At 40.3% G+C, this 14,525-nt stretch overlaps 1 protein-coding gene across 1 annotated transcript in view; it reads right to left on the bottom strand.

The window, feature by feature from the left end:
* Positions 1-14,525, bottom strand: part of LOC310899017 (uncharacterized protein) — a 75,180-nt gene that overhangs the window by 6,425 nt on the left and 54,230 nt on the right. Inside the window, exon 2 of the transcript XR_014583913.1 lies at positions 6,047-6,171. The gene's annotated coding sequence lies outside the window, so the exon portion shown is untranslated. The remainder of the gene's footprint in view (positions 1-6,046; positions 6,172-14,525) is intronic.

The following is a 14,525-nucleotide window of genomic DNA, read 5'->3' as shown; positions in this document are numbered from 1 at the left end:
TAGGGGAAGAAGAAAAGATTTTTTGAGCAAATAGAGCAAAGAAAAAGATTTTCAGAGCAAATATAGATATTTGGCTAAATCGAAGATAGTAATATGCTGTGCTGAAAAAGATGCGTGGGGTTACTAATGGCATTTTTTCAAGAGTGAGTCCTGGGATTGATCATCTTTAATATTATCACTAATGGCTGTGGTGCATGCAAACAAAATAGGAAAATGCTAATGAAATTCATGGATGACATAAAATAAGGTGCCATTGGCGATAGAGAGAAAGTCACGTATGGAATACAGAATAATTATATTGATTGGACTGAGCGAGAAATGCGATGAAATTCAATAATGTGTAATGCCAGGTCATGAATTTACAGACTAAAAGTACATATTTCTGCTCTTAACTGGAAACTCGGTGGTTGGGATACTGGTTCATTAGGACAGCAATGTCACAAAGACTCCATTAAAAAAAAAAAAAACTCAAATGCCTTAAAGGCCTTAAAATGCATTAGGAGACAGTCTGAGGAGTGACGGGGGGATACAAATCTCCTCACACGTGGCCCTCTCAAAAGCTCACCTGATGTCACCCGTGCAGGTCTGCCTAAGAGGAATTGCAGTTGGAAAAGATGCATAAAAGGGTGACTAGGAGAGCAAGGGAATGAAAAATTGCTTTTGAAAGAAAGTTTAGAACTTCACAGCAAGGGGAAGACTGAAGGGACTATAGTTGCTCTCTGGTAGTACATCCAGAGGGCTAAACACAGTGGAGGGAGAACAAACACAGTGGAGGGAGAACAGCCTGTAAATTGATCATATATAAATGAATACAAAAAAAAAAAAAGGGGGAAGAAAATTTCTAATTACCTTTAATAAATACTAATCCTATACTAACTCTATTTACAAATTACTAAACTTATAACAGTGGAATTATTAAATGATTGCATGCAATAGCAGGGTTTGGTCTAGATGATCCAGGACTTTTGACTCTGACTATATCCAAACTTAATTCAAAAGTAGACAGGATTTTTTTTCCCCTTTTTTTTCCCCTAAAAGCAGCCTAAATAATACTGGAAGACACCAGATGGTGCTGTCACAGTTTTATACATGCAGTATGCCCAGACTTTCATATTTACAGGTTATGGCCGAAATGCTGTGTAGCTGTGTCACATTTAACATATTTTATTATGTTCCTGCATATGCCATTAACATTTGCTGCTCAAATCTGCAGGTAAATAGGTTCTTAGAAGTGTTCAGAGGAAGCATTTTCAAATGTAGATACTAAAATCCTTCTTGAAATGGTATTTTTGTCACTGGCTTGCATGAAAGTTGAGCTGAATCCTAAGGATGCCAAACACATGAAAAGGATGAAAGCCTGGAATTTTGCCATCTTTTCTCATTTTCTTCCTAGTTTTTCTTTAAATTCAGTGGAAGTGTATTCCTTACCTAGATTGTGAGTTGAGATGCAGCCCATGAATGCTTTGAGCACACAGTTAAAGAAAAAAGTACATGTAGATGTTATTTAAAATTTGATAGAACTGAGGTGGGTTTTTATTAATATTGGGCTATCACCACTTCTCATCCCCTTTGTACTTTAGATATTTTTCCTCCTATAAGACTGGTCTTTAAAAACTGAGTGTCCTGAATTCAATACTCATAGTTCAGACATTTCATTTAGAGTTTAGATAATAGCCCTAGCCATTGTATCATGTCCTCTTATCTCATACATTTATAGGCTGTTTATCGCTACAATTAGAATGACAGAGAAGTGGTCCACGTAGGGTAAGAACTGATGAATGATTTATAAGTACTTTTAGCGAAGAAGTAGTTCAAGGAAGTTTGCTCATCAAGTTCTAGTTCTTTCTTTTTTTTTTTAATATAAAATTGAGCACAGCAGTTTGAAATTATACTGCCTGTTTTGTGACACAATTTAAACTCAAATTGCTCAAATCCCTTTATTACATTGCACCTTTATTTGGCATATGCCTTAGTCAATATCTGGTCTAAAAGCTTCTTTTTGCAAAGAGACTAAAAGTTTTGTTGTCATACAAGGCAATGTAATGGTTCGTTATAACATCGTCTTGGGATAATAAAAGGCTTTTCTGGAGTCAGTATGGGTTTGTTTGTTTTTGTTGCAGACTGCAAAGTCTAATTAGGATTCCTGTAAGAGGGTCCATTATGATCACCTAATCTGCTTTTCTACAACACTAATGATATCGTTAACCTTTTGAATTGTTAATATTGTTTTTAATATTAAATATCATTCCTAGGTCCATGTTTTATAAGCCATTAAAAAATAAAAACAAATTTTCAACTTGTTAGCACTTCACAAATTTGCATTGGAGTTCTACCCCATTATACTTCTAAAACTTTGAAAAATATTTTTTGGTCTTCAAAGTAGTTTTGTAGGCACTCATTAGTTCACTCGAAAGCTCCCCATGAACATAGGCAAATATTACTTCAGTTACAAATCATTTTCCTCTTACTATCCAATCTATCAATAAAAATTAGCAAAATGTTTCAATAGGTGGTAAGGCTGCTCTGCTGAGGTTGTAGCTGACAAAAACATATATAAATGCAAAATACATATTTATAGAAGAACCCTAGTTCTTTAATAGGCACAGCCTTATTCTGTTTTCTTTACCTTGAATGCTTTTGTCCTAAACAGTGTTTGGTTTAGTAATTGATTGGAACTACCAGTTGGTGAGTCTGACACACATAAGCCAAACAACAGAACAATTTTTCTCCCCAAATGCCTGTTTGCTTCCAAATGGTCTGGAGAGATCTAGGAGAAATATTTTATTTTATTCATCTGATAACAAGATTTTCACAGTCCAGGTTATAGAAACTCAGCTATTAGAAAATCAGCCTTTAGACAAGTTTTTGAAAGATAAAAGGCTGAAATGATTTGTCAGGAAGCCCCCAGCCCTTCAGCCTGTAAGGACCTCCGAATTCCTCAGAGAAAGCAGAGAGACCTTCTCCCGGCCTGAGGCAGGAGAAACCTCACAGCCTCTCCTCAACTCTCAGGGGCAAAGGAAAGCAAAGCAAGTCCATGACCAAGAAAAATTACTTCACACTCTTAAGAGTGGTAGAAGACTGTATGCCTGGTGATCTGTGTGTAATTTTCCACAAAGGTAGCTATACTTGTGAGTTTTCTGCCAGTGTTCTACCATTTGTTTGGTTATTTTCTTTTTATTCCAATCTCTTAGGATCAGGAGGTTCATTTGGCAGTTTTTACGTTACTGAAATGTCATCTGGGTGAGTGTCCTCTCTTTGAGCAGGAATCACCTTTATATCCCCCCTATTTTTTAAAGCAGAAGGAAAAGTCTAACAACACGAAAATGTTTCACTTCCTCTGTAGATATATTTAACACTTTCAGGGCAATTACGTGGTACCTGGTAGCTAGCCAATCCCTCTGTACAAGGAAGCATTTGATAGACATCCTCAGAGCTAATCCGTGGCTGTGGGTCAGCCCCTTGAAGAACTGACTGTTCACAGAAGTTGTTTCAGGCTGCTTTACCTGGCCCCAGAGATTTGACCAATATCTGTTTGCTCACGACATTTTAAAGTAAGCTGGGAGCTTACAAGAACTAACCACAGAACAGCATTTCTCTGCCTTTCTGAACTGGAGGGCTACTGACCCCTGGGAGGAAAAAGAAAAAGAAAGAAAGAAACAAACAAGAGAGGAAACTCCATCGTTTGTGTTCTATGTCTGTTGAGCACCTGAAAGTCAGGACAGTGGACAAGTGCCCGGCCTTGACATGGGTTAGGAATAGACCATGACCACACTTTCGTGTAACCACTGCTTCATACCTCGTTGACTGTATAGTAATGTGCATGTGTAGTTGCTTACAAATTCATTTTTCTTGCAGACCTTATGGTGTCCTGTGTACCCTAATTAGGCCTGGACAGCAGGCTGGGTAATGCCACTAGAACATTGTGCCCACTAGACATGGAGATACAGTCACGAGGGTAGGTGGAAAATAAACATATGGTGTGCTGCACTGCCATAGATAGTACCAACATTTCCATATTACCTGGGAAGTATCTGTGCTGACTTACTGCACAGCAGAGTGATTTGTACAGAAAGAAAATGTGGTTTTAGTTTGTTTGTTTGTTTTTGTTGTTGTTTTGTTTTGTTTTTCCCTTTGGTGTTCATTTTTTTCTGATACTCAACCTAGTGGTTTATTCATGGGACCTTGGAAATGGATGTATTTTAGCAGCCATACAGTCTATGTGGAACACCATCCCACTTGTGAATGGTAACACACTGGAAGATGCAAAAAGCCCTACTATAAGCCAATGTGAGGGTGACTTTTCCTGTCTTCGTTGCCTCTGGCTTATATTATACTGCCTTCCATATGGGAAGGCTTAAATCTTCAAGCCCAAGATCTTTGTTTTGTGCTAGCATCAGCCACCTGAAAGAGGTGTCTTGAAATACCTCACAGTCCACTCTGTGTTTTGCAATACCCACAGTTACAGTGACATCTCATGGTAATGCAGTCTGGATGTGTGCTTCTAACCAAGAGTGTCTTCCCAAGATTATTGAGAGGTTTAGATGTGCTCCTTTACTGATATACTGAGATTAGAATTTTTTGATATTAGAATTTTTCTGCCTAGCAGAGGCAGAAAGGAATTCTAGCTATGATTTTGATACTATACAAAAGTTTCCTTCCTGAAACCCACTGATAGTTTAAACCACAATTCTGACTTCCAGTCAGAAACCGCAATTCAGACTTCCAGTTGAACACAACTTCAACTTAAATAATACAAGCTTTTTATATGATTAAAGATGATTTTGTAACTCTAAGGGAACATTCTAACCATGAAGTTTGGTTAAAAATGCTAGCCAATGTGAATTAGATTATTTACAAGAGAGTATTTTACAAATACAGTTTTCACCAACCAACTAATGCAGAATGTTTAGTCCCTGTACTTCAGTCGGCATAGACAGTGAAAATATGGCTCTTTTCTGTAGACTAACACAGTGTCACAATTTTTGGGTTGCACAAATTCAGTAAAAATTCGAACTCCTTCATACGCAGGACAAATGTGAAGCTTAACCATGCGACCACAAGAGGTCATCGTTGCTCCATGAGAACAGTTTTTGAGCAGTCTTGGATGAAAAACATGTTTCTACACGTGCATTTGATTTACTCGATACTTAAAGGAGTGAAAGAGCTAAACACAACACCGACATTATTTTGCCGTCTTTTTTTTTTCAAAAAGAAAACATGGTAAAAATCACAGCACACACCCTTCTTTAAGACCTTTTGACCACTGTCCTTTGTCCCATTCTCAACTTAAAAACAAACAATACCAATAATAATAATAATAGTAATAATAATAATAATAATAATAAACAGGTAAAATATTACAGAAGTGTTTCTGTCTCCACTTTGTTATCTGATACAAGGCTGTGTCACTAGCATAAGGATGTAGAAAAGTTAGAAAACTGTTTTATAATCGGAACCCTGCACAGATTCTCTTACCCTGATTACATCTAAATCTTGCCAATTACATTTTGCATAACATTTTGAAAATTATAGACTTTCTTACCCACACCTGCACCTAAAAATTCTTATCTAGGCACAGACCTCATGTCATAACAGGAGCCTTGCCCATCTCATGTCTTTACAGGAGCTTCCTTTTGTCTTGTCCTGGCAAATGCAATCTTGCCACATTTAGGTCAGTTTAGAGAACTGTTACAAGAAGGATCATCATCTTATCTTGTCCCTTTCTCCCCTTTTTTCTTATATCCCTCTGCCAGGTCTCCCTTCCTGGTTACACCAAATTGTACAACTTCTCCTTGAGGGGCATCTCAGGTTCGCCGCTGCAGCATCCTCAGCCACCTTGCCACCCCCCTGCCCATGCTGCCAGCCTGTGCTGTCCACTTGGTCTCCAAAAAGCACTGACACGCTTTTTTTCCACCTGCTTCACACAGAAGAGTGTATCACTTTGTTTTTACTCAAAAGCCTCCTTAAACCCAATGGCAGGTATTGCAAAATATCCAACTTGACGTAGTAAGGCAACCAATATGCTTTGGCCACTGCCAGTTCTTACCGCATTCTTTCCCACTCCTTCTCGTAAGGTCACATGTATCCAGCTGCAAGCTCTTTTAAAGGGAACCATCTTCCATACTGTTATGATCCCTCCAGCAGCAGGGTCCAACTCCATTCTAAGGGCTCCTATGTAATGAAATCAAATAGGCATGGATTAAGTGTCTGAGTTATGAGGGAAATGGCTTGCAAACTTATTTATCGTGGAGACATGGTAAGTCTGGGAATGGGTCTGAATGTCAGCAAAGTCCATCTGGGACCTACATGGCTCCAGAGCATGCTTCCAAATCCAGTCATGATAGAGACAACATCAAATTCACTGAAACCAACAACAAACTCCCATTCATTTTCAGTAAAGCTGGGATTTTATCCTCAGCTAGGTAGGCAGTTCAGAATCACATCAGCACAAAGAAATTGTTGTAGTGGCCATAGTCTCATCTGGTGATATCACCATGGAAACCTCATCACAGATCAAAGCTAAGAATCCAGAACCATTCAATTAGCACCAGTGTCATGCTACTCTCATGAGCAGCTAGGAAAATTTACAGTTTATTGAAATACTAAAAGCTTGCAGCACAGATGCCCTGAAAGGAAAGAAAGCTACTTCATTAGTTTCATGGATATATTTCTACATGCAAAGTTTCTAAGTATAGAGTGCATTTGTCATTGTACTTTAAAATGATTTTTAAATAAAGAATTCCCAAATTAATATTTATTTCTGATTTTATCCATAATAGCCCACAATTTTTCTAACTAGTATTGCTCTCAACTAACATTTGAGAAATAGAGAATCAAATTGAAAAAGAATTATGTCGGAGAAATATATGTACTGCTGATATACATTTAAGTTGCAATGCAGACAAAATGTGTTAGATATTCTGAATAATTTTATACAATTAATATATAAGTACAGTATTTTTGGATTTAATTTGCAATCTGCAATGCAATGACTAGCTCTATCAAACAGATGACTTTCTCCTCATTTAGAGTGTTGGCTATTTTTTCGCACTGTGATTCATAGTCTAATGTTCAAGTACTCTGAATACTCTGACTACATTACTAGACCTAATGAAATATATTTTTGTTACATCAAGAGGACTACGATAAAAAGTATAGCATCTATAATTTTCTAACTTTTTAGAGCTGCTTCTTGTAGTGTAACAAAAACAGCTCCAATTGTTTACATCTGAATTCTATTTCACATGAAAACTTCAACATACTTTGAGCAGGCAAAATTCTCCCAATTCTTATATGTAATATTAGCTTTAACGTAAAGGTTCATATCTTTCACTTTCCATCAAATGAACACTGTCTGCTAAGTAATATTCATATCACAGATATTGTTAATTAATGCTCGAGTATTACAAAGCTACACTAGCTTTCTTAACTCTGCTAAATCAGTTACTTCATGCCCAGATGACTCCCACACAGCTCTGCAATCAGTAGTGAATCCAGGCCCTTGTAGGTAGTTCAAAGTTCATTATCATTCACTTCATGATATGAGGACAAGTTTGTTTGCTCGAGATGACAGGAGATTGCACACCTCGCCCTCTTCTCTCACACAGTTCGTCCTTAGGGAAGCACCCACACACCCACCATATTTTGTGGCCTTCCTTCTCTCTCACCCACAGACCTGCTTTTGCTCAGTTTTGTTGAACGAGTTACTGCTTCAAAGCAAAGAAATAATAATACAACATATTTAGCAACTGGAATTTCTTGCATAGGAAGAATTGCAATTTTACTTTTTCTCCTGTTTGCAGGAATCATGTCTGAGATCAGCATGGAAGGCATGAAAAGCTGCAAGGCAAACACAGCTAAGAGCTGGAAATGCAGAAAATAGACAAGTCTCACAGACCAACAAGTGACTGGTGATTTCCAGGGCCACTGCAATGCTGTAACTCTGTGGGCTGAGAGGAGATGGGAGTGCCACCCTTAGGCCATGCAAGCAACCTTGCCCACTCGTTCCGGCCAAGGGCTGGAGCAAGGTTACATCGCCATGGACCCAGAGCCAGAAGCAGAGACTGAGCTAATGTCCAAGTCCCACGAGCTCAGGACAGAAGCCGGGATGCCAGCCGACAGCATGGTACAGCCACCACAAGCTCAAGCCGCTGCCTAGCCAGAGGAGGCCCCGCAGGAGGAAAGACTCCCGGGTGCCAGCCACAGCAGGGACACCCCCAGATGACACCCCTGGGCTGGCTGAGAGGTTTTGCTCATCAGTCAACCGCCAACAAGCCTCAGCTAGGGAAAACCTCACAGCCCTGTCAGTCAGCAGGCAGCAAGGATGGTATCTTTCAGTCAATAATAAACAAAAGCTTTTGAGTGCTGCTGATGCACGTTAGGCTATAGGAGGTGACATCTTCTGTCAGAGGATGGAAGTGGAAGGCCTGTTTCTGTAAAATTCCCAAAATGGAAGGAAAAAAAAAAAGTGTTGCAACCCATTTCCAAGCTGGGTAATTGTATTTCATGTTTATCTGCATATATCTCTGCATCCTTATTTTCCAAGCATGCCTGTAGTATTCCCACATGCTATTTGTTAGCTGCAACAGCTCCACAAGAGAGAGAGCTGCACGACAGAGATAGGGTAGCAAACTCTCTCCTGATAGTATTTGAGTAGCTTTGCTCTTAGATGGGCTGTATTACATAGAGTTCTCTGTAAGCCTCTAATATACCTTGCTACACAGCAAGGATAAAATATCAGCAATAAGAAAATGACTCCAAACTTTACATCAACTTCACCTCTGATGCAAGCAATGCCATCTGCCAGCCCCCAAATGTGTGGATGAGATCAGCACCAGGCTGAAAAGCAACTGTTGAAGTTGAATCCAAGGAAGTCTGATGTAATGGCAAGACTGAGATTACTGAAAAGAAAGAATTTATCATTTCTTTAACTTTCAGGACCACCTCCCAGTGCTCTTTAAGTGGCTACCTAATTATTAATGGGAAAAAAAAAAGAGCATCATTCTCTAACGAGTGCTGCTTCAAAAACTGTGCCTTGTCTTCTTGGGGTCAAACTCAGACTCACTCCTTAACTTTGTGACACCCGTGGTGAAAGAAACAGCATTTTAGCAAAGCTCTGGTAAGCTCCCAGCAGAGGTCCAGATACTCAGAGCTCAGCCTGATGCAAGCACACTGCTCAAGCAGGGACTGCAGAGCTCTGCGTCCCCTTGTGAAAGCCCCCCATGGGAAAGGCCTGTGACAGAGAGGACCCTGCACCCAGCAGGTTCTGCTGACTTTGTACCGTTCCTGTATCGTGATAATTTGTGTTTCAAGATCACTACACCAAGCTTTAGGACATTCATGTCTTCCTAGCTGAATTTCTGAGGAAAGCTCTCAAGTGTCTTAATTCTTTGTGTTTTATTCACTCCCTGAACGCCTCTCTACTCATCTGCAGAATGGCCCACTCACTTCGTGCCAGACCATGGCAGGTGGGAGTGATCACATCCAAGAGAAGGAGAAGAAAGGACAGACCTGCATGTGGCAGGACAGTGACACAAATGAACCCCTGAGTCCTGGTAGGATGCAGGGGCAGACCCTGGGAGCATCTTGCTGGAAGTGACAGACTCGGCAGGGCTGCGTGAAAATGCAGCTAGGTGGAGCGTAATATTAACACATGCTCATCGAGTGAACTCTCACCCTTGTATTCTCCCAGTGCCTTCAGCAAATATTTGCAGGCTGTCACTCATATCTTACACGTACTGTCCTCATTGCCAAGCACCTCCAATCCCCACCCCAGCAGTGGCTGAATGTTACAGCCAGTGCCCGATGCAGTGTGAAGCTAGTTAAGTCCACCAGTGGCCACAGAGACACTTGCTGAGCTTCAGAGCACCCACAATAGGGATATGTGCGCAGGACTCCGAGTGCATCGCTTCCACCTTTCATACAGCTGATCCCATTTTTGTGTTATGTTTTTAAGGATCTTAATTAGGGGTCTCTTTGATCTTCCTGGGAACTTTAAAAGACCTGTGAGAACCTGTTGGGACACAGAATTTACTTCAGTCCCTGAAGTCTCATGAATAAATTCAGCGAGCTATGTTTTTTTGATAATCCAGTTATTTGATAGCCTTGATTAAACCTTTTTAGAATGACTGGAGACTCTGGATGTTATTTATTCATATTGAAGCACAGAAACAGTCACTCATGCGCAGAGATCCTCAGCGACTCACAAAATGACGTGCTTACTTATGCATAGCAATCCTCAGGAACTCACACACTGCCACACTCCTGCCCAGACACACTCAGTAACATGCACAGCGACAGGCTGGCCCAGAGCACTTATTTTAGAAATCCTCAAGGGCTCCCGCAAGGGCCTCCTCTTCCTCAAAGCTGAAAGCAAGACTCCCCAGCGACTCCAGCCCACACTGCCAAACGCACTCACCCACCTCCTTCTCTTAGCCCAGCCTTTTCTCACCACTGTGGCATTTCCCCGTTGAGGGTTTCCTAAGGTCGCTAATGCACTTACGAAAGAAGATCTCATTTTCACTACCTTCACATTTTAACATCTCAGTGCCAAGGAGCTGCTGTTCTGCTTTTTGATTTTTATTCTGTTTTGGTTTATATGGAAATTTTACATTAAACAAACATTACATGACAGTCAGAGGGATGAGAGGGCTCAGGGGATTGGTAATGGGCTGTGAAGCCTTTCCTTTCTAGGCCAGTGCTCCAATTTATTCTAGGCTGTTTTAGCTGGATTTAACATTGGAAAAAAGGTGTGCTCACTTAAACGGTCTGAGTTCTCTGAAACTAATTAGATTTAAAATGAACTGACCGGTAACAAAAATACCACTATGCAAATAAATTTCACCAAGCAATCACTTGAACAAAAACAAAACAAAACAAACCCCACCAAACAGAAAGAACATTTTACTTCAGCTGGCTAATGATACAAATGAAAGTGGTCTAGAAACATACTGACTGCCAGGGGCAACTCATCCATCTTCCAGCCCAAATCTGTTACACAACTAGCTTTTGTGGCATGCCTGGAAGGTCTTCAAGCTGGAGTGGGTCAGACCAAGAAAAGCTGGCAGTGACTGAAAGTTATTGCTATCTAACTTCACTCACTCGTCATCAGGCAAACAGCAAACTCAGCCCGAAGACCCCATTCCTTGTAGACAAATATTTAACTTCACATAAAACACAGAACCACATCTCGGCTGAAGATGGCATCATCATTTGGTACTTGCCCAGATTCCCAGGCTGGCCAGTGGCATGAGAGTAGCAAGAGGGATAATAAAACAACAGCCCCTCAGACACCCTGACGATACTTCCACTGCCCCGTCAGACATGTACTCAGCGCAAGGAATGCACAGGTACAATGAGTTAGAGGGAATTTCCTTTTGTCAAAAAGAACAATAACCTAGGAGAAATTGGTAAAGAAAATAGATGCCAATCCAAGATGTTCTTTTCAGAAACCGCTTGTTTTTCTTTATAGTCCCTCTGTAGTTTTACCTCAGGTACATCGTTGCCGTTTTCCACCAGTGTTTTCAATAATACATAAATACAGTAAAATACTTGAGACAAACCCTTCAATTCCCCCTTATGCTCCATCAAACAGGCTTTGTGATGAATTGTGATGAATTGCTGCATGATGCTGTTGAAAACACTGGGTGCAATTCTGTTCTTTATCCATAATGCTTTTCAAAAACACAGCAAGGAAAAATAAGAAAGGACCTTGTTAAGTTTATGAAAGCAATTATAGGAGCTCCCTATAATATCAGGGAATTGAACTGGTGATGCAAAGGGTCTCTTTCAGTCCCATAAATCAACAGCTAAACCACCCATGTTGTATACCATAAAGTGAACACTCAGTCCTTCAGTTTTCATTAGCTGAATATATTCAGTATTTAATTCAGCCAGTGCTCAGTACCACTGATATTAGACTCATCTAAATTGAGCTATAATTAGACAGCAAAACTATTCAGTTCATATTTGCATAAGTTTTCTACAACTGAACGCTGCTGAACGAGGAAAAGGCACAATTAAAGGAGAAAGATTGCCATCTGGTAGGAAGTGACATGAGAGGGGAACATGTCATGCAGCTTGATAACTGAGGAAAAACGTGGAACAGCTGAAATGCTGATTTTTTTTACCACCAGTATTTCAGAAATATGGCAACAAATGGCAAAAAAATACTCTGCCTCATCTAGGCCATAGTCAAACTGCCTTTGAAGTCAGCAGGATCCTCCTATTCAGTGGACACTGGGTCCTTGCAAGGAGAATTGTTAAGCCTGGGAAAAGGTTGCCCAAGGCGGTTGTACAATCTCCACCCTTAACAACATTTAAGACTCAGCAAGACAAGGCCTGGCCAACCTTATTTGATGTGGAAATTTTCAGCAGGACAGTTGAGTGGGTGACTTCCAGAGGTCCTTTCCAATCTTATTTCTTCTATTATTCTAGTAACATCCATTCTAAATGAGAAGAGAGTTTCTTGTCATCAACATATGAGGCTACAGCACAGGTTTTCCAACGCTTAACCACCATCACTCTGAGCAATTTTTTTCCATACACCAGTTATAACTTCCCACGCTGCAGCTTGTGACCATTGCCTCACAGCTTACCCTTGAGAAGAGTCTGTCTTATCTACAAATTCTCTTTAGGTCCTTGAAGACAGCAATTAGATATTTTCAGCCTTCCCTTCCCCAGATTAAACAACCTCCAATGTCTTCATACATCACACTCTACAGCCCTTGAATCTTGACACTCTCCCATTGTTGTTCTATCTCTTGTACTGCGTGGTCCCAGGCTGTAAAGTTTCATACCCATTTGTTCTCGTGACAGAACAGGCTCTTTGCTCCCTCCCCCTTACTTGGGGCATTGATCGATTGATTACAAGCCACCCTACCCCATTTTGACCTTGCATTTTGCAAGGTACAGGACATTTTTTTAGCCTCCTCCCATGTGACAGGCTTAACTGCCTGATCGCCTTGGCAAAGGTTCCTTCCACTTGTCCATATGCATTCTTTTACTTGAACAAGGATAAATGGATATCAGCTGGTACACACACATAGTGGGACTTACGGGAGGCCTACAGAAACCTGAGCCCCTTTTTCTTCTCTGCTTCAGCATCCAACAGTGCAACACATCTTTTAACTTACCTGGTATGACTGCAGCTGCCCAGCCTCCATTTTAGATCAGGGCTGAACAATGGTACTTAACAGTACCAGATATCATAGAAAATGTCTTCTGAGATCTTTTTAATACCATTAACTCTTCCCTAGGTCTGGTGGAAACACCACCTTCAGCACGCCCTAGGACCTTACTTTCTTTGGCACCAGCAGCCAGTAGGCACCCTGGACAGGCTCCATAGGCCCTAGCTTTAGCTGTCTGAACAGAGCCATCATCCCGTCCTGAGAGAAATACCTGACCTCCTTCAGCTGCCCATCTCTCTGTTGATTAGGGGGAGAGCCTGGGCAACAAGCTCAGACTGGTGAGCTCATCATTAGACAGCTGAAGCCAGGTGAATTAATCTCATACCCTGTGACCAATTAAAACATTCACATCTTTCATTTTCCTCTGTCACTTCCATCTTACAAGCCTCCAGCACTGCAACAGAAATTCTTGTCATTAGTCATCCAGCCTGACCTTGAATTTTTATTTCACTTCTCCCATTTCTGTCACACAGGTGCTGTTTATTTCTAACAAGTATCTCCCTCCTCTTCTTCACTCCCAAAGCCTCCTAGAATCATATATGCAGAAAATTCATCATCATGTGCTAGCCTTTTGATGGGGTCAGATGGAAGAGGAGCAAGATTATTTATGGCATTACAACCTCATCACAGAGAAACAATACTAATAACTTGCCACCAGCCAAGTTCATATTCCATCACAAATGATTATTGCTTACCCCTTTTGTTAGAAAATGGGTAACTGATTAGTATTGCACTATTTCCTGACCCCAATGTTAATTAACCTATGATAATTAACATATGATACCACATTAAATGCTTTACAGAAATCCCAGCAAGTTAAGCTTTACTTCATTACTTTCATATTAAAAAAGAAAAAAAAAAAAAAGGAAAAAAGAAACCAACAAACTACCACGACAAAATGCTGTTCAGTTCTTTGTTGAAGTGATCTGAGAAATGTGAAAGTGTGTGACTTGACTATCATAGGAAAGATTAATAGATTTTAATAAAGAAGTGACAGCTGAGTGGGCTCCCTGAACACGGACTCTAATCATTTAACAGCAAAGTCTTTGTCTTTTCTCTCCTTTTTTTTTTCTTCCTTTTTTCTCCCCACTAAATTTCACGTTTGACCAGACAAAATAACCATTTAGAAAACTTTTTGGGAAATAATTTTGCAGGGGTAAGATTAATGATTATAAGCATCAGGTACAATGGAAGGGGCAGGGGAGTGGAACACACACAAAAAAATCTTTCCCGCACCTGAATGAAGAAGGCCTGTTTTAAAATATTGTATTTGAACATGCCAATTCACTCTGTATCAGTAAAAATTTTGCCTCAAGCTCTTTTATTTGTTTCCTTTTT

This window comes from Anser anser, assembly GCF_964211835.1.
Source record: "Anser anser genome assembly, chromosome: 4".
In the NCBI taxonomy this organism is placed as follows: Eukaryota; Metazoa; Chordata; class Aves; order Anseriformes; family Anatidae; genus Anser; species Anser anser.
The sequence above is the reverse complement of the archived record's forward strand: the minus strand, read 5'-3'. Positions and strand labels throughout refer to the sequence as shown.